Genomic DNA, 25,181 nt, shown 5'->3' with positions numbered 1-25,181 from the left:
ACATTTGGACATTTGCTTTGTGCTGTAGCCTTCATTATTACCACCATAATCCTTGACTACTAAACACATGTGCAAATAAGGAAACGTGAGTTCAGAGATGTTTATTTGTACAAGACTCTCCAGCTCCCAAGTGGCAGTGTGGGCCTTAACTTCAGGTTTGTGTAGTTGAGAAACTCATAGTTTAAATGTTAAAGCAGAAAATCTGAAATTGTTAGGCATGGATATTATAATAAACACAGATAACAACTTCTGAACGCTATCTGCCAGGAAATTTCTAAGACTTTTATACTTATTAACTCATTTAATCCTCATTAAACTCTGTAAGATACATAATATTATATTTCTTATGTTACAGATGAGGAAACTAAGGTGAAAGATATTACCGTACTTGCCCAACATCACAAAACAAAGAAACGGTAGTGATGAGATTCAAATACAAGCGCTGTGGTTTTAGGATCCTCCAACCTAATCCTAATAGAATATTATTATAAGTCAAGCCTCAAATAGGGGTTAAGACTTATGACCTTTATAATCTATACGTAAACCCTAACTTAAAGAATCTATAAGTTGAAAGGTAATGGTGTGCTACAATTGTCCAGGTTTAATCAGAATGGGGAATTGGAAAATTTGCATTTGCAGGGCAACAGGGAAAATGGGTCAGCTATGAAACTATGGCTTTGATTTGAGCATCCATGTTTTCATCAGCCTTTGTCTTCATCTGATTTTTATATTTTCTGTGGAAAAAATAGTCGTAGTTGCTGGCTGCTGCCTACTTGGCTGTGCATTTGGAAGATCTAAAATACAAACGTTTATCTCCATCTGATGAAGGTCTTGGTCAGCAAGTCGTGGGCAATTCATCTTGTTGATACCCTTCCCTAATTTTACTTGTTCAGGTCACTATCTCACTTCTTAAAATTGCCTTGATGTTTTTCTTCTTTCCATTTTGATTTGTGATGCTTGGTGAAAGGCAGTTTTAGAGAGGAAGAAGAACCATAGATTTGTGAATTTTTGAATGGATGAGTAAACAAGGTTACCATTTTTGGTCATATAAGTTGAGTACTGCACAACTACAGAAGACACCATTTGGATTGTCAGTGGTGTGAATAACATTCCTTAGAGTGGTACAATGTATGTTCATGTACCTATAAGACTATTGATGTGTATGTGGTTAGGGTGGCATTCATGTATGAACATGTCTGTATGTGAATATGTGACTAATGTGTCTAGGAATTCATGATTGTGCATGGGTGAATTGGTGTGTTTATGTGTGTTTGTGTCTGAGTATGAGTTTTGATGGCATCCTTGCCCATCTTCCTCTACTTTGTATGTAGGATGTCTGCCACAGCCTGGCTTGATAAGCAGTGTGTAGGTTTGCACCCAGGATGCAAATTGGCGAACCCCAGGCTGCTGAAGCGGAACACGCGAACTTAACCACCGTGCCATCGGGCCTGCCCCTATAATTTTCTTGTATGTAAGAGAACAGCTATAAAATGAAATCATCAAATTTGATGAACAAGTATTCTTAATTCATGACAAGTCATAAAAATATAGAATACTATGTTTCTGCTTTTCTTCTGTATTAATATACTATTAATTCAGTTCATTCATTCTTCAATAAACATTTATTGAGCAGAGACATTCTTTCCAGGCATTGTGGTAGATGTTTGGAATACCCACACTCTCTTCAAAGTAGTTACAGACTATAGGAGACACGTGTGTAAACAGACATTAAAACAAAACACATGGTGAGATGAATTTGTGACTTTAATAGACTCACATTCTAATTGGGAGAAGAGGCTAACACAGTGTAGAAATTCTAATGGGATAAGTACTACTTTTGACATGTTTGTGGGGAACAGCTAATTCCATCTGGGTTTGACAGTCCAGAAGTCTTTGTGGAAAAGATAACGTTTTATTGTGTTTTGTTTTATTGAGGTGTGATTTACAGCTAATGAAATTTATCCATTGTAAGCGTATAATTCAATGATATTTTGTAAATTTCTTGAGGAGTACAACCATGACCGCAATCTAGTTTTAGAATATTTCCATGTCCCTAGAAAGTTCCCTGGTGCCCTACAGGCAACCTCCACTCCACCCTCAAGTCACACACTCATCAGATTTGTATTTTACGGGCATTTCATAGAAATAGAATTGGACAAAATATGATTTTTTTTGTATATATCTTGCTTCTTTTATTTAGCACAATATTTTTGAGGTATATCCATGTTGTAGAATAGTTTGTTACTTTTTCCTTCTGAACAATGTCCCATTGTATGGTTATACCACATTTTGTTTATTTATTCACTAGTGGATGGACATCTGGATCGCTTTCAGTTTGGGACTATTATGATAATACTGCTGTGAGAATTTGTGTACAAGTCTTCAGGAGGACATAATGTTTTACTCCCGTTGGGTAGATACCTAAGCGTTCGAAGGAGTAGAATTGCTGAATCAGTTGGTAATTTTGTAACAGCTTTATGGAGCGATAATTCACATACCATAAAATTCACCCTTTTAAAGTCTATAATAAAACACATTTTACATTTAGCTTTTAAAGAAACTGCCAAATTGTTTTGCAAAGAAGTGGTCCCATTTTACATTCCCACTAATAATATATGAGAGTTTCAATTTCTCCTCTTCCTTGTCAACACTTGGTATTGTCAGCTTTGATTATGGCCATTCTAGTAGATATGCAGGAGTATTTTCCTTGTGGTTTAATTTGCAGTCCCTGTTGACTGATGATCTTTAGCCTCTTTCCATGTGCTCACTGTCCATTTGTATGACATCTTAAGTGAAGTATCTAGTATATGTTCATATATTTCACCCTTTGAAAAATTGCAATGTTTGTCTAACTATTTTTGAATTGTAAGAGTTTTTATATATTTCTATATAAAGTATATGTACTTTATCAGATTTATTATTTTCAAATATATATGCGTAACTTAGTGACATTAAAAAACCTGTTTGGTATTAACTGGTAAAGCTAAATTCATATGTATTATCTCATATGATCTAGCAATTCTACCTCTAGTTATATATACAACCGAAGTGTGTACACATATGGACTAAAAGACAGGGGAAAGTATGTTTGTGGCTGAACTATTTGTGTTAGATCCAAAATGGAAACAATGCAAATGTCCATCATCAGTAGGGTAGACAAACGCATTTTGATATGTTCATAAAATTGAACTGCACAGTGATGGATTGCACGCATCATAGTGGAAACAATAAATGGATAAATCTTACAAGAGAACGCTGAATACAAATGTCCAGATACAGGAGATATAAACTATATCATTCAATTTATATAAATTTCAAAGGCTGTCAAAACTGATATATGGTATTAGAAGTCATATCATTGTTATATTTGGGGAGCAAGAATGAATAGTGATTCAGAGTGCATGAGAAAGGGGCTTCTGAATTGCTGGCAGTATTCTATTATTTTTTACCCAAGTAATGATTATACAAGTGTGTCAATTTGTGAAAATTCACTTTATTTCACGTTTATGATTTGTCGACTTTTTCTATACAGGTTATACTTCAATAAAAAGATTTTAGGGGAAAAAAAGGAACATGTACTCTGGTACTAGGTGGATATAAATCCTAGCTCTATCGCTCCCTAGCTGTAGGAACTTGACTTAGTTACTTACCTACTTTATGCTCCAATTTCTTCATTTGTAAAAGGATAATAATAATAGCGCCTATTTCCTAAGTTGTTGTGAGAATTACATTACTCAGTTAAAGCATTTAAAAGAGTATGTGCTCAATAAATATTGGCTATTGTTTGTTGTTATTATGCTCTGGATATTTTTTCTCTCCCTTTATTTTTAATACTGTCTCCATTATATCCCACCCCTAGAACCCATTTTTTCTCTAGGATTCCATCCCAATACTCCAGTCATCTCATTCTGCATACTGTCCTGGATCATGTCATCCTCCTTCATGTTTCCCCACCACCGTTTCTCAATCCTTCTCAGACATGTCCAAATACCCGATGACATCTCTTCTGGCAACCCAAAGTCAATCAACTGAACTCAACACTTTCCTTTGAAACCTGCCTTTTCCTTTTCTGTTCTCTATTCTTCTCTCAGTTGATTGCAGTCCCATACAAGAGCAATGATACTGAAGTCAAACAGATCTGTGGTCTAACCCTGGTTTTTACTTATGCTAACTGTGAGACCTTATGAAACAATTAATCCCTATACACTTCTGTTTCTTCTCCTTTAATACAAGAAAGATAATATAACCTACCTAGGTTTGGTTGAGAGCATAAAATGCTATCATGCTTGATATTGAGTTGTGGTCTGGAACGTGATAGATATTCAATAAATGCTAGCTACTGTTATTTTTATTATTATGCTGATGGTTTATTTATCTCTATTAGTATAATTAAATCACATTTATTTCTTTGAATATGTCACTTTTCTCTATTCTACCACCACTAGTAGGCTCCAGTTTAGGTCCTCATCATTTTTTAATAACTACAAATGTCTCCTTTCTTTTCCAAACTTGAACATTCAATTTCATCATCTATGCTACCTCAAATTGGTGTATCTAAAACCAAATCATGCCACCTACCAGTTTAAGACCCATTGATATTTCCCTCTTGTTTTTTGGATTGGATCCAAGTTTCTGAAAGTGAATTGCATATGATAGCAAATGATGGAGTGATCTTTCCTGAAGAGGATGTACCATATTGACTTGATTCAGGGGCTCGGACCATAAGAACTCACCAGCTCTCTTTTAGACTTGGGAGTCTTGGTGTAGAGAAACACTTCCTTTTTTGCAAAGGAGGTCAGGGAAAGGGCAATACAGTATTTTCCACTAATGAAATAACAGTTACAAAGGGAGATCAAGTCCCTTGAGGAGCTTGACTCTTATTTTTAGCTCAGCTCAAAGGGCTCTAGCCTATTTTAGCCAGCCCTGGGACTTCCCACAGCAATCTGAGAGATGGATGTCCTGGCTGCAAATGTGCTCAGATATTCCAAGTGAAAGAAAGCTTGTGTTTTAGAGTAGAGAGATGATACTCATCACCAGACCATGGGAGATACATTTTGACTAAGAAGAATTTGGCATTTTTTGGGAGCCATTGGCCATAAGCAGTTCTGTGACACAGTAAACAAAAGCTTGTATTTGATAGTCAAAGGCCTGGGTTCCAATTCTGCCCCTATCAGGTATTAGTTGTTGAACATTGAGGACAAGAGTTAATCTCTCTGAGTCAGTTTCCTCATTTGTGAAATAGGAATGATGATTCCCATCTCAAAGTGCTATTGTGAGAATTAAATGAGATAAAGCACATAAGATGCCTGTCACATAACAGGTGCTCAGAACATGGAGCTCCTTTCTCCAGGTGGTTAGTGGGTTCTGGTGTTGGCTTTCACTGGCTGCATTACTGCAACATTACCTTGGGCACACTGTTTAGCAAGAAGGGACATGAGATCAAAGTTGGTCCACCCTCTAGACAAGGGCAATTAAAAGTGTCCCAGGCTAGCAGCTCAGGGCCATGAATCTATTTCTTCCGGCATCTATTCCTGCTCCGATCAAGCAATTTGTTCCAGTCCTTGTAAAAGGGTCCCTGCCTCTCCACATCTGGGTCCTGTTCCTCATCTGAAAGGCCGTAGAGAGCACACTAGAAGGAGCAGAGTGTTAAATGGCCTCAGATATAGAATTGTGAACACTGAGTCCTGTTTATCATTAAGTCTAAATTTATACTGTGGGACAGATTCTCTGCTTCTGGACCTCATTTGAGTTGAATCTTGCTCATTAACCCAGATTTGTTTACTTGTATTTCATTCAATAAATTCTTCTGTCCTATGCTACCCTGCAGCAATCTGTAATAGTTGTTTACTATAACATTTTTCCAAAGATAAAATGAATAGAAAATTAAAAAACATACATTTTGAAACCAGATATCTGATTTTGAATATCAAAACTGTTTTAGTTTTGAATACTTAAAGTTTTAAAAATACTATTTGGTAAAAAATAAAATAAATGAATCAAACAATAAATTTGGAAAACCATTTGCAACATATTTGACAGAGAAATAATTAATGCCATATATGAAGATCTCTTGCAAGCTAATTAAAGGAAGATAATCAGCCAATGGTATAATAGATAAAAGACATGAACTAGCAATTATAAAAAGAAAATAAAAATAGCAAATGAACCTATGAAAGATTGAGAAGACTCACTGATGTAACCACGGACCCACTAGGACCAGTTCAACTGACCCGTATTATCAACAGTGTAATTAAGAGTTGTTGTTCAGGAACTGAGAGTTGACCCCTTGTCCAGTTCAGGCCAATTGAGACCACCAACCCATCAACTGGGCCTGTGAGAATGCCTGATAGGTGACCCTTTTGATGTTGAGGGGCTGAAAACATCACCCTCATCACGCTAACACCTCCATTTTGTGAACATGCATCCTATGAAGAGCCGTGCTGCTTGACGATGCTTGCACAGATCATCAATTACTTCACTTCTCCCTACCTCCAGTCATCTATTCCCACACTTCAGACCACCCTGCCCTTTTATCCTGTAAATTTTGCCCCAAACCTTGGATTAGAGACACATGTTTGTGAGCTTTGCCTCCTGTCTCCTTGCTGGTCAACCTCACAATAAAACCCTCTCCTTCCTCAAAAGCTGTTGCTGAAATAATTGGGTTTTTATGTGCATCGAGAAGAGAACCCTATCTTTGGGTGGCAACACTAATAGTCAAAGAAGTTTAATACATCCATAAGACACAGTGATTTTTATTCTATGTGCCACATAGGCACCAGTTATGAGATGGTAACTTGACGGCCTTTGGGTTAGTAGAGGGAGGCGTTGGGTTGGGAAGAACAGGCAGTTTGACCACATGATCTCTCATAACACCTAAGACCTCTTTCTTATTATAATGTACTATCTTGTGTTTGGTCACAGACAAACGATAGGAGCAATTTCTTGCCAGAAATATACATACGTTGAAAGAGATACAGAAAATTTAATTGTGCCTCCTTTTCTCTAACGTTACCTGGCACGTGGTAGATGTCTGCATACAGAGCCGGTTAGTAAAATTGTCATGTACATCTCAGGTTAGTGAGATATTGTCTCCTCTCATGAGATGGGCCAGTGTGAAATAGGAGGGGTTCATCTGCCAGGAAAGGAAATGGTTGGATAAATACAGAGGAGAACATTTATTGAGCATAGTGCAGGCACTCTCCTAAGAAGCTTACACGTTACCTTATGTAATGTTCACGGCAATCCTAAGAGGTAAGCATAGTTACCCTTATTTAAAAATGGGGAAAGTGAAGCTCAGAGAGATTAAACCACTTGTTTGCGATCTCAGAGTAAGGAAGAGAAGGGTTGGGATTACTAATACCTGGATATGTTAAGCCCACCAACCCACCGCCAGAGGGATGAGCAGAGTAGAAACCCACGTTTTACATTGCATTTAGCTTATTCTTCAAGGTTTAACAAATAAACCTGGTGTTGTTTTAAGAAAAAAATATATTATGTTTAAATATGTACCTTTTGAATGTAACTAGTGATTTTTTAAATCAAGGGGCAAGTCATCTGCTCTCAGCAATATTTCTGCAAGCAGAGAATGTTTGTTGAGAAAAAAGTATTCTGATTTGAAGCTAGAATCTGCAGAGTTTTTTCTAAGAAGTGACGAAGATTCCATGTGATAAGTGAATATTTGAAAAAAATTGAAATTTTAAAATAGAACATTTTAAACTTTCATCTTGACATCTTGAAAAGCACAGTTCACAGTTTTGAGAGTGTTCTCCATCGATTCCAGTTTACGTTAGGTTACACTGTTCATATTGAGCTGTAATCATATTGAACTGTGTTCTGACGGAGAATTTTGTGTTGGAGAAGATTCTTCATTATTATAATAAAAGGCTATTTTCAAGAATCCCAATGAGTAAAATAGTCTTTGGGAGCTTAATGGCAAAGAGAAGGATAGAGCTGAGGAATGTCAAAGTCCTTAATTCAGGAAGATAAGTCAAGCAGATTTAGATATATATATATATATATATATACACACAAGATTTTTTCCTGGGGTCTCTGCTCAGCTAATAAGCCTCACCTCCTTTACTGATAACTGCTATCTTCCAACAGATATGGACCTTGGCCACCATAATTTTACTCTGTGACCCTATTCCCCCAACAGTCCCCTTCCATATGGCTTACAGAACCAAGAGTGGGCACATGACCCCTCGAAGGATTAATCATATTCTCCCAATTCAGGATCTAAAATCCAGATTTAAAGATGGTAGTCAAATTCTGCTGGTCACATATGAGAGGTGTGTGAACTTCGGAAATATAGGATGGCCATCTTTTGCCAGGTACCCAGAGAAGCAGAGAAAATCAATTTGTAGAAAGAAAAGAATAAAGGAGGCATGTAAACAAAACTTGGGATGCCACTGAGGACGGGACTGAGGAAGTTCGGGGCTTGATTTTTCTGACAGGTTTCTGTTTCCAGGTTTTAATCTCTTCTGACTGTGTTTCCTTTCTTTGGGTCCCATCGAACACCCCTGTCGCCTTTTGATAAATTCCACCTTTCCTATTTTCCTGCTTAAACTCGTTTGTGTGGGTTTTTGTTTACTTACAACCAAAAGACTCTTGATTAAAACCCCAGGCTGTCACCCACATGGAGGCCAGCCAAGGCTATTGTTTCTGGGATGGCCTTGTGTTACACAGTTCTAGAAAGTGAATCAACCAGGAAGTTCCCTCTCCAACTTCAAGGCAGCAAAATTGAATGCTGGGAGCCCTGGGCACAGCTGAGGCTAAGATTCGGAGAGAGCAAATCTAGCCGGAGCCCAAAGGGAAGAATGCCAGGGAATTTCTGAAGTGGCTTATTTCCCAGGGTTATTGTGAAGTAAGTGAGACAATATATATATAAATGCTTTCTTTATTGTAAAGGGTGAAATAGTTCAGTGGTTTAGGGCACAGATTCTGCAATCAAGTTCCCTGAGTTTAAATCTTGGCTCTGTTGCTTTTCTGGCTGGGTGACCTCAGGTAAGTTAAACTCTCTTTGTCTCATTTCCTTTAATCTGTAAAATGGAAATGATAAAGAAAATTGCTACTTGATAGGGTTACTTTGTTGATTAAATGAGTTAGCATATGGAAAGTGCTTGGAACAGCTCCTGGGACTTGCTGAAGTGCTGTTAAGTCTTTGTATGTGTTTGTTATTATTGGGGTTTATGTAACTCTATTGTTGGCCTTCATTGTCACACAGACGTTGTGATACTTGCTGTATAAATAACTATGGTGTTCTACACTGTAACCTATAGAGTGTACTGTATGTGACATAAATTTCCCTTGAGTTTAGGTTTTATGGTACAGAAAAATAAAAGAAATCAAAAGGCATTTACTAAACTCTTTTTTAATGCCAGGCACTGTACATAGACCATTTAATTTAGGCAGCACTAACAAGCCTGTGTTGCATTTATTTTTATCTCTGTATTCCAGATGAGGACACTGAGGAGGAGAAGGGTTGAGTACCCTGGTCAAGATCTCAGAGGTGACATATGGCAGAGCCCAGTCAGGTCTAAACCCAAGACTGATTGTCTTCCAACTGGCAAGTCTACAGCTTTAATCTCACTGCACAGCCATATTTAAGATCATGTAACGACCTTTACATGGCTTTATATGGCTTCTTTGCTTTCTCAAAGTCAAAGGTAATTTCTCCTGCAAGGATTCTTCTAAGTAAGACACACTCTGCACCTGGCTTCTCTTTTTTCTTCTTTACCTGGGGATGAGCCAAAAAATACAGAATAAACTGATTGCAAAATACTGAGAAAGTGTAGCTTAGAATGAAAGGGGGTTGTGGCAACATGAGAGGATCTAGGCGGGCTGGGTGTTGCTCAAGATGTAAGGCAGATTTGAGAGCACTGAAGAGTTTCACAAAGTCTCGCTACAACTGAATAGCTTTTTATGATTGCTAGAAAAGCTTATCTGATTAAAAAAGGAGCTGTGGGAGTTGGGAAGACAAGTAACAACCATCTTTCAGAGTCTCCAGGACTGAACACTATGTAGGCCCACAATTCATAATGCAAAACATCACTACATTCGTAATCAAAAACAAATTTTGATTGATACAGGAAGAGTTCTGTAGTTTTACAGACATGGATCAATTGATCCCAGAACATTTTTCTCAGTAGTCTCCCACCCTGAATGTTACAGCTTAATCATACACACTTAAAGGAGATTTGAGGAGTCCACCAGAGGCCCTTTGCATCTCTTTTTGTGGGAAGAGTGGAGCTCAAACTCCAGTTGAGTTCCAGTGGTTCAACTGCTCAACTAATTGAAGTAGTAAAATCAAGCTATGGCTTTGGGAATTTGTCATGCTCTTCATCACTTCTCTTCACATGCTGCCCAGGAAAGCATATACTCACAGGGAAAACAGTATACTTTCTGTGAAAATGCAGCTTCTAATTAATCTTTCACTCAAGTAGTGTGAATTGGCTCTCAGAAAACAAAGACAAAACAAAAGGAACTCTGCTTTGTAGTGTTTGCTAATATTTGTCATACGAATACCTCTGTTATGGCTGATTACAAGGGTGTCTGTATTTAACAACTGGCTAGCAACATTTCAGACTGGCAAAATTCCCAGTACAAGATGGCTTTGGAGCATCTCTGACCCTCCTAAGCCAGGCGTAGGTAGAAATTCTGGAGCCAACATCACCAAAGATGAATGCAGAACACTCTCTCCTCTAAGATATTCGTGGAATCATGGAATGAAGACCCAGAATTGGTGTCTCTCAGGCCAGCAACATTTGATTCTACTTTTTTCTGCCAGCTTTATTGAGGTATAATTGACAAATAAAATTGTAATATATTTAAAGTGTACAATGTGATGATTTGATACACGTATACGTTGAGAAAGGATTCCTTTCATGAAGTTAATTAACATATCCAAAATCTCACTATGTACCTTATTTTACTTGGTGAGAACGCTTAAGTTCTACTTTCTTAGCAAATTTCATTTATACAGTGCAATGTTATCAGCTATAGTCACCACGTTATACGTTACGTTCTCAGACCTCATTCATCTTGTAACTCAAAGTATGGACCCTTTTACCAACCCCTCTCCATTTCCCTCAACCCCCAGTCTGGCTTATTTCACTTAGCATAATGCCCTCCAGGTTTATCCACGTCATTGCAAATGGCAGGATTTCCTTTTTCGTTAAGGCTGAATAATATTACATTGTGTGTATATATATACACACTGAATTTTCTTTATTTATTCATCCATTGATTTACACTCAGGTTGTTTCCATACCTTGGCTATTGTGAATAATGCTGCAATGCACGTGGAAATCTTGATAACTCTTTGAGAGAGTGATTTCATTTCCTTTGGACATATACCCAGCAGTGGAATTGCTATATCATATGGTAGTTCTATTTTTAATTTTTTAGGAACTTCCATACTGTTTTCCATAGTGGCTGTACCAGTTTACATTCCTGCCAACAGCATACAAATGTTCCCTTTCCTCCACCTCCTCATCGGCCTTTGTTATCTATTGTCTTTTTGGTAAAAGACAATCTATCAGATGTGAGGTGACATCTTATTGTGGTTTTGATTTGCATTTCCCTGATGATTAGCGACTTTGAGCACCTTTTCATGTACCTGTTGTCCATTTGTATGTTTTCTTTAGAAAGAAGTCTATTCATATCCTTTGCCCTTTTTAAATTGGGTTATTTCGGCTTTTTGTTATTGAGTTGTATGCATTATTTGTATATTTTAGATATTAACCCCGAGTGGATGTGTGGTTTGCAAATATTTTCTCCCATTCCATAGGTTGCCTTTTCATTCTGCTGATGGTTTTCTTTGCTGTGCTAAAGCTTTTTAGTTTGATGTAGTCCCACTTGTTTATTTTTGCTTCTGTTGCCTTTGCTTTTGGTGTCAAATCCAAAAAAATAATTGCCAAGATCAATGTCAAGGAACTTTTCCCTATGTTTTCTCCTAGGAGTTTTATGGCTGCAGGACTTTTATGGTTCAAGGCTTTAATCCATTTTCAGTTAAGTTTTGTGTATGGTAGAAGATAGGAGTCCAGTTTCATCCTTTTGAATGTGGATGTCAAGTTTTTCCGGCACCATTTATTGAAGAGACTATCCTTTCCCCCTTGTGTATCTGTGGCACCTTTGTCAAAAAATAATTGACCATATTTGAATGACTGTATTTATTTTTGAACGTTTTCTCGAAGGAGCAAGAAAAATAAAAATTGTGGAATAAAATAATTAGCCAATTTGTGACTTCTTCCTTTCAGCTTTGTCCCTACGCTCAGGCTGAGTGGGTCAGAATTACATATATTCAACAATAAATATTCAACAAATATTTATTGAGTTCTTACATGGATCAGACATGGGGCTAGGTGATGTGGATCAAGGCTGCCCCAGGGAGAGAAGCCCAAGGCATCCTGGCCTACATGCCGATCTATTTGACCTGATTCACAGCTAAAGTTATACGACCACACAATAACCAGACCCCACCTGCACTGATACCATTTTAATGGCTTTTTACATTATCTTTCCTTTATCTAGTAAAAATAATTCATGTACCCATACCTTATAAATTTAGCCCTACCCCCAACACATTGCAGCTCTTCACTGTCCATGGGTCCTGTCACCATGCTGTTCTCTGAATAAAAGAGCACTACTGCCAGACCTTGAGAGTCCAAGAAATCTTTCTTTTGACTCCTCAGCTTGTCGAGCCTGCATCATAGGCACTGGATATGAAATTGTTTGCACAGAGATGGGGAAATGGATGCACTCAATGTCTTCCTGAATCCTAACTCTCTAAAGTCTAATGAAAACCACAACATGATCACCAGACCCAATCCTAGAAATCCATCCCCATTTCTGATCTCTAGTTCCAGTTCTGCCTCTTCATTATTAGCCTTCTGCTTGCTGACACCTCTTGCTTCTTATTGAACGAATATTTATTGAGCCCCTACTATGAGTCAGGCACCCTTCAAGGTGCTTGAAATATATCAATAGAAAAAATAGAGAAAAATTCCATATATTCTGCCGGTGATAGATTCCACCAGCTCATCAAGGCATCATTGAATAGTTAGTTTCCTCAAAATTCCATGCTATTTCTAACTTATTTCCTTCCCTTCATAACTCCTTCCAGTTCCTCGTCTGTCTGATGAACTTCTAGTAATCCTTCAAGACTCATTTAAGTGTCTTTTCCTCTATGAAGTCATTCCTGACTCCCTTCCTCCAAACAAAGCTAATGCCTCTTTTCTTTGTGCCTCTGTAATTTGATCACATTTTTTCCTGTCTGTTTTCCACTTTAGACTGTGAGCTCCACATGGAAAGACAGGGTTGTTATTGTTGTTATATATATTAACCTGCTATAGACACTTATTTAGGTGTAACTAACACAAGAGACAGAATGTTGAGTATTCCAGGTATCTAGTTAAGCCAATTTGTGATACAAACAATTTAAGAATACACTGCTTTAAAAATTCTTGCTTATGTCTAACTGAATTTTAGGAGTGCTTCAGAAGACTACTAATCACATTCGGATTCAGAGAATATCTGAGAAATGTGGGAATGTTGGCGAAATCCAACCTCCTTCATTATAAATCTATAAGAATCCCTAAGGGATTTGCATTTTGTTGAACTTGAAACAAAAGAATAAGCAGCCAAAGATATAGAGGTAGGTGGTAATCTTCAAATCTTTGTGGAATGCATTCATTTAGTAACCATTTGTCCTCATCATTCCTGCACTGGATTACACGGTGTCCTTTTCTTATTCAGAGTGTTCAGGACAACGTGTTATTCATCTCTGCAGTACCAGCACCTAGTATGGTACTGGCACTCAGTGAGTGTTTGATGAATAAATGATACGTTAGTCAAACAACAGGTTTAATAGGTATTTATTAAACTGATCATCCATGTGAACAAAATGACTGAATTACCACAATGTCTCATTATCTAGGCACTACCACAGGCATCACAAACTGCTGTTGCAGACTATAGTCAATTACTAAAGCAAATCTCAGATGCCAACGAAAATGAGCTGCCATGGAGGAAATATGCTTACTACATGAAATATGAAATGAGAGGCTATGTTTTACTTTATGTCTAAGAAAACCTTGACTATGATGAGGCGACATAATTTTTGTTGGACTAAATCTTTCAATATAAAAACAAAAAGTTTATTGCCCAATAAAATATTTTTTTAAAACAGCTTGGTTTTGTATAAATGGCAAACCTACCACTGTAAAAGACAGCTTCGGCTACCAAGTCAATGCACACCAACGAATATTTAGTGAGCACCCACGGTTGAGCTCGTGTGATGTGAAGATGAATCGAAGAGTGCCTTCCCTCCAAAGAGAGTTTCAGAACAGTGTGGTTGCCTCTGGGATGAGGCGTGGTTTAATTAAGAGACAGGTGAGTGAGCAATTGACAGATCTGGGTTTTAGCTTTTAAAGCATGAGCAACCTTGGCCATGACATTTAGGCTATGAACCCAGGATGCATCCGTTGACTGCTTATCTTGTGCCAGACACTGGAGTAGGTTCTAGCCTCAATCTAAGCAATGCCTGGAGCATAGTAGATACTCAATAAATTTTTGTTGAATGTGTGAATGAATGAACGAAGGGAGAACATTAAATTCTTCTCTGCTCCTGCTTGTTAACATTCAGGATTTGGTGGAAAAACCATGATTAGGGAACAATGCACAAAGTATTATTCTGCTTGAATAAAGGTGAAGGGAGACTTAAAGAATATCAGCCTGAACTATATTTTAAAAATACTAAGTTTTCCAGGAAGGTTGACCATTTCAGGCAGAGGAAACAAAGGCCTCAAAGTGAGAGAGACCATGGTGGTCTCCGAGAAATGCAAATCCCTTGGTTTGGCTGGGTAATCGGGTGGGATAAGTATGGAAAAGCATGGAGCTGAAACAAGAGACAGGTGGGGCAATTGAGGAAAATGTGTGTCAGCTTCACGTATGCATTCACTTAACGACATCTGTGAATGGTACAGCCACTCTGGAAAACAGTTTGACACTTTATTATAAAGTTAAGCCTACACACACAGTATGATCCAGTCTTAAGTATTTACCCCCAGAGAAATGAAAACATTAGTTCACACAAAACTCTGTACATAAATGTTTATAACAGTTGCAGTCATACACTAAGATATCACCTTACACCTGTGAGAATGGCCATAATCACCAAGGCAAAAAGTAACAAATGTTGGAGAGGGTGTGGAGAACAGGGAGCCCTCATACACTGCTGGTGGGAGTGCAAACTGGTGCAGCCACTATGGAAAACAGTATGCAGATTTTTTTTCGGAAATTTAATTTCAGAAAAAATTAAAAATAGAAATACCATATGACCCAGATATCCCACTGCTGTATATTTACCTAAAGAACTTGAAATCAACACTACAAAGAGGCTTATGCACCCTTATGTTCATCGCAGCATTATTCACAATGGCCAAGACATGGAAGCATCTCAAGTGCCCACCAACTGACGAATGGATAAAGATGTGGTATATATATACAATGGAATACTACTCAGCCATGAAAAAATACAAAATAGTCTCATTTGCAACAACATGGATGGACCTTGAGGGTATTATGTTAAGCAAAATAAACCAGACAGAGAAAGACAAACACTGTATGATTTCGCTCATATGTGGAAGATAACCAAACACACAGACAAAGAGAATGGTTTAATGGTTACCAGGGGGAAGGGGCTTGGGGGGTGGGCACAAAGAGTGAAAGAGTGCACGTATATGGTGACTGACAAATAATAATGTACAACTGAAATTTCACAATGTTATGAATTACCATGACCTCAATAAAAGAAATTTAAAAAAAACATATCCAGAAAAAAAAAAAACCCAAAACTGTAAACAACCGAAATGTTCTTCAAGGAAGAACAGATAAACTGTGGTACATCCATATGATGGAACGTTATTCACCAACGAATGAAATATCGATAGATACAGCCATTTAAATGAATCCCACAGGTGAGGGAAAGAAGCCAGTTTCAAAGAGTCGCACAATGCATGATACCATGTATATATTAATCTTAAAAAAACCCTGTAGTGGCAGAAAACACATCAGTTAGCTATTAGGGGTCAGGTCTGGGGGAAAGAGGTGACTACAAAGGGACAGCTTGAAGGACTTATTGAGTGATGAAACTGTTCTCTACTCTGTGTTGGAGATCGCACAAATCCATACAAGGTGTTAAAATGCATGGAACCGTACTCACATCAAAAGTTAATTTTACTCTGTGTTAATTTAAAAATTAAAATGAAAAGGTGCTTGCAAATGAGATGAAGCCTATAAAAGGGCTCTTTTTAAAGTTCAAAATTCCATATAGAGTCATCTTTAGTTCTTGAATTCACAGCATCTCTAACTTAAGTTTCACCAAGTACGAAGGACATTTTTTTGTTGCCAGACAATATGTTCTATTTCTGACATAATGTTTCGTTTAGACGAGTCACATCCCGCTTTACTTTTTTTCTATTTAAAAATGATACAAGTTGTACCTTGTACTTTTAATTTATAAATTCGTGGGTTTTAAACTTCTTCTGTGGAGAGCTTAAGGAAGAACAAATGTCTCCTGTCTTGGTGGGATGTTAGACTTGGGATATGCAAATATTAACACATGAAAAGTCCCTTTTGTGTGCTTAAATTGGATGAGGATTCATAGGGAGACAGCCTGAGAAGGAGACTGAAATTTCCCCTCAAGACGCCGTGGCGGTGGACAGGGACATGAGGACTCTGTGGACTTGCTGACTCCAGTCTCTTGCTATGAACCCTGACTCTCCAGTCCAGAGCTCATTTTCCTACAGAGGAGGAAACCAAAGCCTGGAGCAGCCTTGTTTCTTGCCCAAGGTCATACACAGACCAGGATTAAAACCCTGTTTCTCAGATGGCTGGTTGAGTATTTTCTGTTTTATGCTCTGCTGATTGACACTTCAACTGTCTGCTAGCATCTTTTGCGAAACTAGCCCAAGACTGTGCGGGTAATCCTTTTGCCTTCATGAAACAGCCTTAAAAACTGATGGGAAATACACAGTTCATTAACCCCATGCTTCATAGGAATAAAATAAATAAATAAATCTAAGTAGCCCTCTTTTCTTTTTGTGGGCGTTTGTGAGAGTTGCTTCACATGTGAGGGAGAAAAAGATCCTCGAGAGGCAGCCTGACCTTGATTTGATAATCACTATTTCTCAGGCACAGAGAAAATGCCGATGTCCCTTTTATGGGGCGAACCTAGTCTCTGACTTGCTTTTTGGAAAGTGGACGTGATTTTCACACTCTCTTGCCTAGTTTTATTTATCATATTGTGGGGGCGCGTTCCAGATGTCTTTCTTGATTTGTGATCAGTTGAGGATTGAACTCACTTCCACCTTTGAAAGGGCAACTGGCCCAAGTGTCAATCTTATTTCCGACATAGGGTAGCTTAGCACATTGCAAATATAGTAGCCCAGGAGTCCAGCAACTTGATATGGATTGCGACTTTGCCACTAGTTTACCATGTGACCTTGAGCAAGTTATTCTCCTCTGTATGGCATCACTTTTCCTATTTGAAAAACAGAAGATTTGGACTAGATCAGAAATGATACACACCTGGCATATGGTCTCCTTTTTCCCGATCTCGGGGCCATCTGGGCTTTACTAGATGATCATAGACTAGATCTTCCGCTTTGATTCCTAGAATCTTTATCCATGGTAATATAAAAGTGCTATAAATATTAATCATTATTACTCATTGGTGTATCACATCAACATACTTTTGATGTCAAAACATTTTTTGTTGGATGAAAGATTAAACAAATATTTTGATATTTGTGCTGGAACTAAAATCACTCTCTGACATCTCGTCCGACTTTTGTACCTGGAGCTGCCAAAACCTGGCTTCCTATGTCCTCACCTGCAATCGTGACACCATCCTCCTTGGTGACAATTTCTCTGCCATGTCCCCTTCTCATTTCACTTATCTGAGAGTTGTACCTACCAGAACCACTTCAGAGTTTTCCGTGGCTCTTTAGACAAAGACTTTTGGGTACTTATGTGAATAAAACAGATTGTTATCAGCATTAAACTACATTATGCACAGGGTGTGCCTCAAACAGGAACTGGTACATGGATAATAGTATTAGCATCATCATCATTATTACTACAGTTGTTATCATTATTAATAATTTAGGAAGAAGGTGTCTGCTTATCTATTAGGTATTATCATTAAATATGTAATCTACAGCTTCTCTATCTTCTCGACAACAACCAAATTTGTAGCAGCTTCCAGATCTGAATATTCATTCCCTACTCTCTGAGGATGACTGAGCCCAGCCCAATTTCACTAGGACTATTATTTTATTATTTCTGGACTTTGCTGATAGAAAGTCATATAGGAAGCCTTGTTGTCTCAGATTTCTTTCAAATGGGAAATTTTCACATTTTTTCTTTCATAACCAAAAAGAAAAGTAGAGAAAGAGAGAGAGAGAGAAAAAAATTCATGTTGCCATACTACAAAGTTAATTCTTTGTTTCTAAGAAATACAGTCTTTCTCAGAGGCTTTTTCTATGCCCCCACCCCAATCTAAAATAGATCTTCCTATTATTTTTTCATAGTTCCATGTACACTTCTTTTGTAGTTAGAATACATTAATCAGTGTATGTTTTCCTACATTAAAGTGTAGTCTATGTGGCAGCAAGGACTTACCACTATCTCATCCTCTTATCTTCTTTGCTTACCATTACCTGACACAGAATAGGTGCTTAATAAATAGCTGTTAAATCAATGATTCCTAATATGAGGTCAAAGGTGGAAATAATTTGAAGAAACCCTATTTCCTGTCTCCCCGAGTGAGAAGAGACTGTGTTGAGCTCATCTGCAGAAGTAGAGGTAAGGTACCCAAACAAATCCATTACTCTTCACAGATTCCTGGCCTCAGCCTTTGGAGACTATGATGGTAATTTTATGTGTCAACTTGACTGGGCTAAGGGATACCCAGATAGCTGGTTAAACATTATTTCTGGGTGTGTCTGTGAGGGTGTTTCCCGAAGAGATTAACATTTGAGTTGGTGGACTGAGTAAATCAGATGGCCCTCCCCATTGTGGTAGGGATCATTGAGCTAAGGGCCAGAATAGAACAAAAAGGTGCAGGAAGTTTGAATTCACTTTCTGCCTGACTGTTGGAACTGGGACATTAATCTTCTGTCCTCATGCTCCTGGTTCTCAGACCTTCAGACTCAGACTGGAATCTACACCATCAGTTCCCTGGCTTCCAGGCCTTTGAAATTATATCGCTGGTTCTTCTGGGCTTGCAGATGGCAGATCACGGGACTTCTTTGCTCCCATAGTCTTATGAGCCAGTACCTTATAATAAATTATATCTGTATATATATATGTCTCCTATTGGTTTTCTTTCTCTGGAGACCCCTAACTAACACAGAGACAGAACTTTAAAAATGATTACTATTCATTTGATCCTTTTTCTTTATAAATGTTATATCCTCTTCTCTTTCCACTCAGAATACAATCAGGCTTTTAGACAGGGCTGAAAAGTAACCTCTGTTGAATGTGAATGATGTTAAGCCAACTAACCATATCCTCTGTCTCCCCATGAAATGATCAGCAAATTTCACATTTTCCAGTATTGCTTTTGGAATCTATCTATCTATCATCTATTTATCCAACTGCTTAAAAAATGCAGCAACATGCTGCTATGAGTCTTTAGGTGGAGAGCAGGCTGGTTTGCACAGACCTAATCACATCATGGTTACTTCCACCACACTCTATGTTGTTGTTTACATATATTATCTTAAGCCCTCATTTTGGCCCCACATGATAGATTTTGCTCCCATTTTGCACATAACAAATCTGAGGATCAGAAAGGACAACCAGTGTGCCCTAGGTTCTAGGCTTAGTCTTTGCTGCCTTCTAAAGATACATGATGTTGTGGGAGTGGGAAATGAAATAGAACTTTTTTTTTTAAGTTGAAGGACCTATAAGAAGCAAGGCCTGAAGATGTGTAAGGGCACAGTGTACGCAGGGAACCTGGAGATGTAGAGGCAGCCTAGAGGAGTGTGTCAGGAAATGAAAGAGAGTGGTACCCAGCGGGTCTGGGCTCTGGTTTGTAAGTCTGACCAATAAAGTAGTGATGGCAAACTAGTAGCTGTTAACATCACACTACTCTCTTTGGGAACAATAGGGTTCTTATCTTCTTATTCCTAAGAAAACACAGCCTTTCCTTTCAACCTTCAGCTGTGTAATTGATGATAGAAATAATTATCAAAGGGTTTAGAACTGGCTAAGAGTCATAGAAGTCTCTCTTAAAAAAAAATAAAAAGAATTCCATGGTAATCCATGTTATATCCAATCCCTGAGTGGATGTGATGCCAATTACTGCCACCTGCCCCATCTTGTCTCAGTTACAACACCCCAGGGAGAGCTGCACTTAAGGCCCTGTCAAAAATGTCAGCTCTGCTTCTGGGGCCAGATGCAATAACTTCCCTTGAAGACTGCTGGGGCTGGGTCCCATGTGAAAACCAACATTAAATCTTCCCTTAGGCTAAACAGGGACTGCCAATCTAGCACTCTTTTGTCAGCATATATAGGGAGACCGAACATTTCGCTCCAAAAGGAATGTGCCAGATGCAGTACCAGATGCTCTAGATAGGTTATTTCATTTAATCCTCAACACCTGAAAGCCTATTTATCATCATTCCCAATTTACACACGAGAATATTGAGGCTTCAAGGTCACTTGCTTTATGTGGGTAAACAAAGATTTTAGTCAACTCCTCACCCCAACCTCTATTCTCTATCTTTCCTACTATAAATGGTAAGAATTTGCTCAAATTTCTTTTGCATTCTTTAATTGGAAGCCTTCAATAACTTTCTCTCCCCTAGCTTCAAAATTCTCTGTTTCCATCCCCAATTCCTGCCAAAAATCTAACTTGAAGTCTGGCTGACTTGAAACATGCACTACCATGTTGGTTTTTCACAATGGTACCCTTGGAAACAATATCGAGAGTAAAGAATGTTTCTGTTGAGAGGGCCCTAAATGACAAATATAAAAACAAGACAGTTATTGGCTATAGTTGCAAGTTTCAGCCAAAAGAACTGTTAAAAAGAATGCAAATAATTGTTACCAGTTACTGAAAATGTTGGACTTCTTTAGCTCCATGAGCTCCTATACTTGATGAGCACTTAATGATTTCAGGTTACTTTTGCAGGTAACATGTCATTAGATGCTCACAATAGCCCCATTAGGCAAATAAATTAGGAAATGTAGCTGTCCACCTATAAAATTCCTTGTCCAATGTCTCCAAGCTGTCGGTAGCAGACCCAAAATTTAGTTCTAAGTATTCTAACTGCAACCAGTGCTATTCTCACAGCTGTCCAATTGCCTCCCAAAGCTGCCCTAATATGTAATTATTTAATATTCATTTGCTTATTTATTCATCATATCCTTTCAACAATATTAACTTTTTTCCTTGGACAGACATTATGCCGAGTGTGTGAAACAAAAAAATATGGCTGGCTCTCTGTTATCAGCTCACAATCTTAACTGAAAGACTGGTGTATAACTAATAATCATAATTTAGGAAAATAAAAACAACAGCCAAAGATTGAGATCATCATAGGGAGAGATGGAGTTTTGTTTAAATGCTTCACAAAAGCTGCTTGATGTGGCTTTTGACAGATGATAAGATTTTGCCAGGTGGCTAAACATATGAAAAACTTATGCTATTTTTCCCCCAAAGTCTATTATATTTAATTAAAAGAACAATGGCTTAAAAAATATCCAGTGATACCCATATCTTAATTTAATTTCACAAGTCATACTTCTGCTTTTCTATATCTCAGGATGACATTTAATTTCATTAGGTTTTCCTTGAACCTAGATGCTTTTCCAGTCGCTGAGTGTAATTTTTACACATTTGGACATACACACAGTGTTATATTTAAAGGATTATTCTCTTCGTTAATCATTTAATTAAGGATCTCTTTTCTGATTATTAATATTAGGAAATATGAGTGTTCTTTGCACATTGCAGTAGCATTTGAATTTCACCCCAGGGAACTAGGTAGTTCACATACAATTTCTTGCATTAATCACATTGATCGATAGAGAAACCCTTCTGAAGGGCTTTGATTTATGTTTGGAAATAAAAGACTAAACAGAATCATGAATAGAAACACGACACATATGGTGGTTGTTCAACACTGACTGCATGAATTAGCCATAGTTCAGTCGTTAGCTTTGACATGGTTATAGTTTAGTATAGAGCCATGAAAAAGTGTTGGAGAGTATGGAAAGAACAGAGATCATCTTCCCAATGCTCTAAATCGGTGCTCAAAACAAGTTCCAACTGAGGCCAGACGGATAACCCGAGTGAAACAGGCCCTGTGCACAGGGAAAGGAAAGTCCCATCTAAACTGTGTGGCTTCAAGTCAGCCACAGGGAATCATCACCATGTAGAAAAGGGGCCTGTTGCCAGGTCGTCTGATTTTTTTACAAGAAACTGAAAAAAAAGATTTTTATGGAAATATCTGAATATTTGCAATTTTGTATATTATTCATTCATCACTTATTCGTTTAAAATATTGAGTTAAGCAAAACACATTATAGGCTGGTTATGGTCCATCAGCCATTAGTTTAGGAAATCACCTCTTAATGGTGATGCCAAATCACTCAGAGGGTAAATAACTGCCCTGCATGGGAGAGTCAGCCTTAGGCCATCCTGAAGCAGGACCACCACTAACCGTTCTGATTTTGTTTCTTTTTTGTTTGTTTGTTTAAAGATTGGCACCTGAGCTAACAACTGTTGCCAATCTTCTTTCTTTTTTCTTTTTTTCTGCTTTATCTCCCCCAAATCCTCCCAGCACATAGTTGTATATCTTAGTTGCAGGTCCTTCTAGTTGTGGCATGTGGGACGCCGCCTCAACTTGGCCAGATGAGCGGTGCCATGTCTGCGCCCAGGATCTGAACCGGCGAAACCCTGGGCCGCTGCAGCAGAGCGCGCGAACTTAACCACTCGGCCACGGGGCCGGTCCCCTGATTTTATTTCTGATTGCTCACTCTAATGCTACTTTTTCTAGTCAAACTGACTATTTTCTAGGTGTTGATTTATACAGCAATGATCCCACAGATGGCCACTGCACTTGGTTGAATTGTTGGTGCTGCCAGGGAAGGATGGCTGCCGGAAGGACTGGAAGGGCTGCATCTTGTCTCATTGCCGCACCTGCTGCGCATCCTCTGCTTCTCCAGCCCGATAATGTGAAGATGCTTTAAAGAATCTTTGAGGTTTTATAAAAAAAAAATCATTTTTACTTAAGAAATAATTATAAAAGCCTGGAGAAATACCAAATAATTATATTCTTAGATAAGTATGAATAAACAAAAAATTCCACTCTTATTCATTTTGCGGTAAGTGGAATAGAAACAGCAACCAAATCAACAGGATGACATATTATCGAATTGACTATGCACACAGAGCCTATTTACCCAACGTAAAAATGATGTTGGAACTCCTTCATCTGAACTCCTGCATTGTGTTTACCTTAAAAACTACAAAATCTAGCAGTCAACCTTTCTGTGATTGTTTACACTTTATTAGGTTCTCTTCCAAGTTAGTCTGTATATTCCAGGAGAATAACTGTCAGTGTTAAACTGCTCTAGGCCAGAGTTGTGGTTTCCCTTCTTGATTCCAGTGAACTGAAGGCAAGGAGAGATTTCATATTCAATAGCACAACCTCTGGAGTCTGGCTGCCCAAGTTTGAATCCCATCTTTTCTATTTTGGAGTTTTGGACAATTTCCTTAATAGAGCTGAGCCTCAGTTTCCTCAGCTGCAAAATAAGATGTAATGAGGCTTATTGTGTGCATGAAATAATTACAATTGGTTGGAACAGTGTCTGGTACATAAGTGTTGAAGAAATGTCACCTGTCATGATCATGCTCCTCATTGCATAGATGCCCACATGATTTCCAACTGATGGGTTTTCTCATGTCCCATCAGTGGTTTCACACTTGTACTGATAAAGAAGGAGGGATGTAAGGGGACTGAATGCCTGCAGAGAAAAGCCGCCCTCAGAGGGGAAAGGGCTATAAAATAGGGGAATTCCTACTGGCCTCCCCCAGCACACACCGTGGGCTCCAATCCCACGAGACCACTTCGTACTCAATATTGTCTTAAACTGATAGACTGCTATGTGACCTTCAGAAATCAGCCCAGTGCCATTGACTTTTTATGCAGTGTTTGTGGAGAACCCCAGGGAGCATCAGTTGCTCCCTCATGCTCTCACAACCTGGGTAACGCTCCTCCACAATAGCATTCAGCCTGTTCAACTGTATTACGGTTTTGTCTGTCCTCCACTTAATGAGTGGTCTCCAGAGCAGGATCAGGGTGGTTCTTTATATGCTCAGCACTTTGCAAAGTGCCTGGCACAGCATAGAGACTAGGAAATATTTGTTCAATGAAAGAAGGAAAAATGTTTAGTAGCTGAAAATCTGATGCAATTGATGAATGAATGAGCAAATGAAAACAGGAATGAATTAAGCAAATTGTTGGCACCAAGTTCAAATTGTATTTTCTTTTTGGTTTTCCCTAGTTTAGTACGACGGTTGGCCCAATCTAATCTAATTTTTTGAAGAATAGTCCAATTCTTTTGCAAAATGATTACAAATGTAAAAAGAAACCAGGTTAGCTGCTCACCATCATCTACAACACATCTCTTAGCCAATTTCATCTCCTACTAGGGTTCACCTCCATGCTGCTTCTCAGCTCGCTCTTCTTGCAGTTGCCACAACATGCTACTATTGCCCATGTAATTTCTTTTGTCTTCTGTGCACTTTCTCCCCCTCTCCACCCTGCCAAAGTCTATGCATTCTTTGAAGCTCAACTTAATTCTCACTCTTCCCAAAAGTTGCCCTATCCATCTGGCCTTCATTAAAATTTTACAATTACCATCATTACCATAACACACTATTTTATATTTTTATTATCTCTCTGACACTTTGTAAATTTCCTGAGAGGATGGCCCACATATTCTATTTCCCCTCTAGATCTCATATTTACAGTGACTACAGATTTCTAAAACAGCAACTGGGGCAAATTTTGGAGCAAAGGAGTTTTTTCTTTATAATGGAAATCATAGCAAGTATAAATATTAATTATTATTTGTCTTTTATTTTACTAAATACCAAAAAG

At 38.2% G+C, this 25,181-nt stretch overlaps 2 long non-coding RNA genes across 7 annotated transcripts in view; one reads left to right on the top strand and one right to left on the bottom strand.

Moving 5' to 3' along the window:
- LOC139085149 (uncharacterized) overlaps window positions 1-25,181 on the bottom strand; it is a 142,892-nt gene that overhangs the window by 22,081 nt on the left and 95,630 nt on the right. The window lies entirely within an intron of this gene.
- On the top strand, window positions 8,721-12,231 carry LOC139085150 (uncharacterized). Its single transcript, XR_011543221.1, has 3 exons — window positions 8,721-9,003; window positions 9,457-9,665; window positions 11,958-12,231. It is a non-coding gene; the product is annotated as an uncharacterized lncRNA (long non-coding RNA).

Source organism: Equus przewalskii, chromosome 8 (genome assembly GCF_037783145.1).
Source record: "Equus przewalskii isolate Varuska chromosome 8, EquPr2, whole genome shotgun sequence".
Taxonomy (NCBI): Eukaryota; Metazoa; Chordata; class Mammalia; order Perissodactyla; family Equidae; genus Equus; species Equus przewalskii.
Note: the sequence above shows the minus strand (reverse complement) of the source record. Positions and strands in the feature narration are given on the sequence as shown.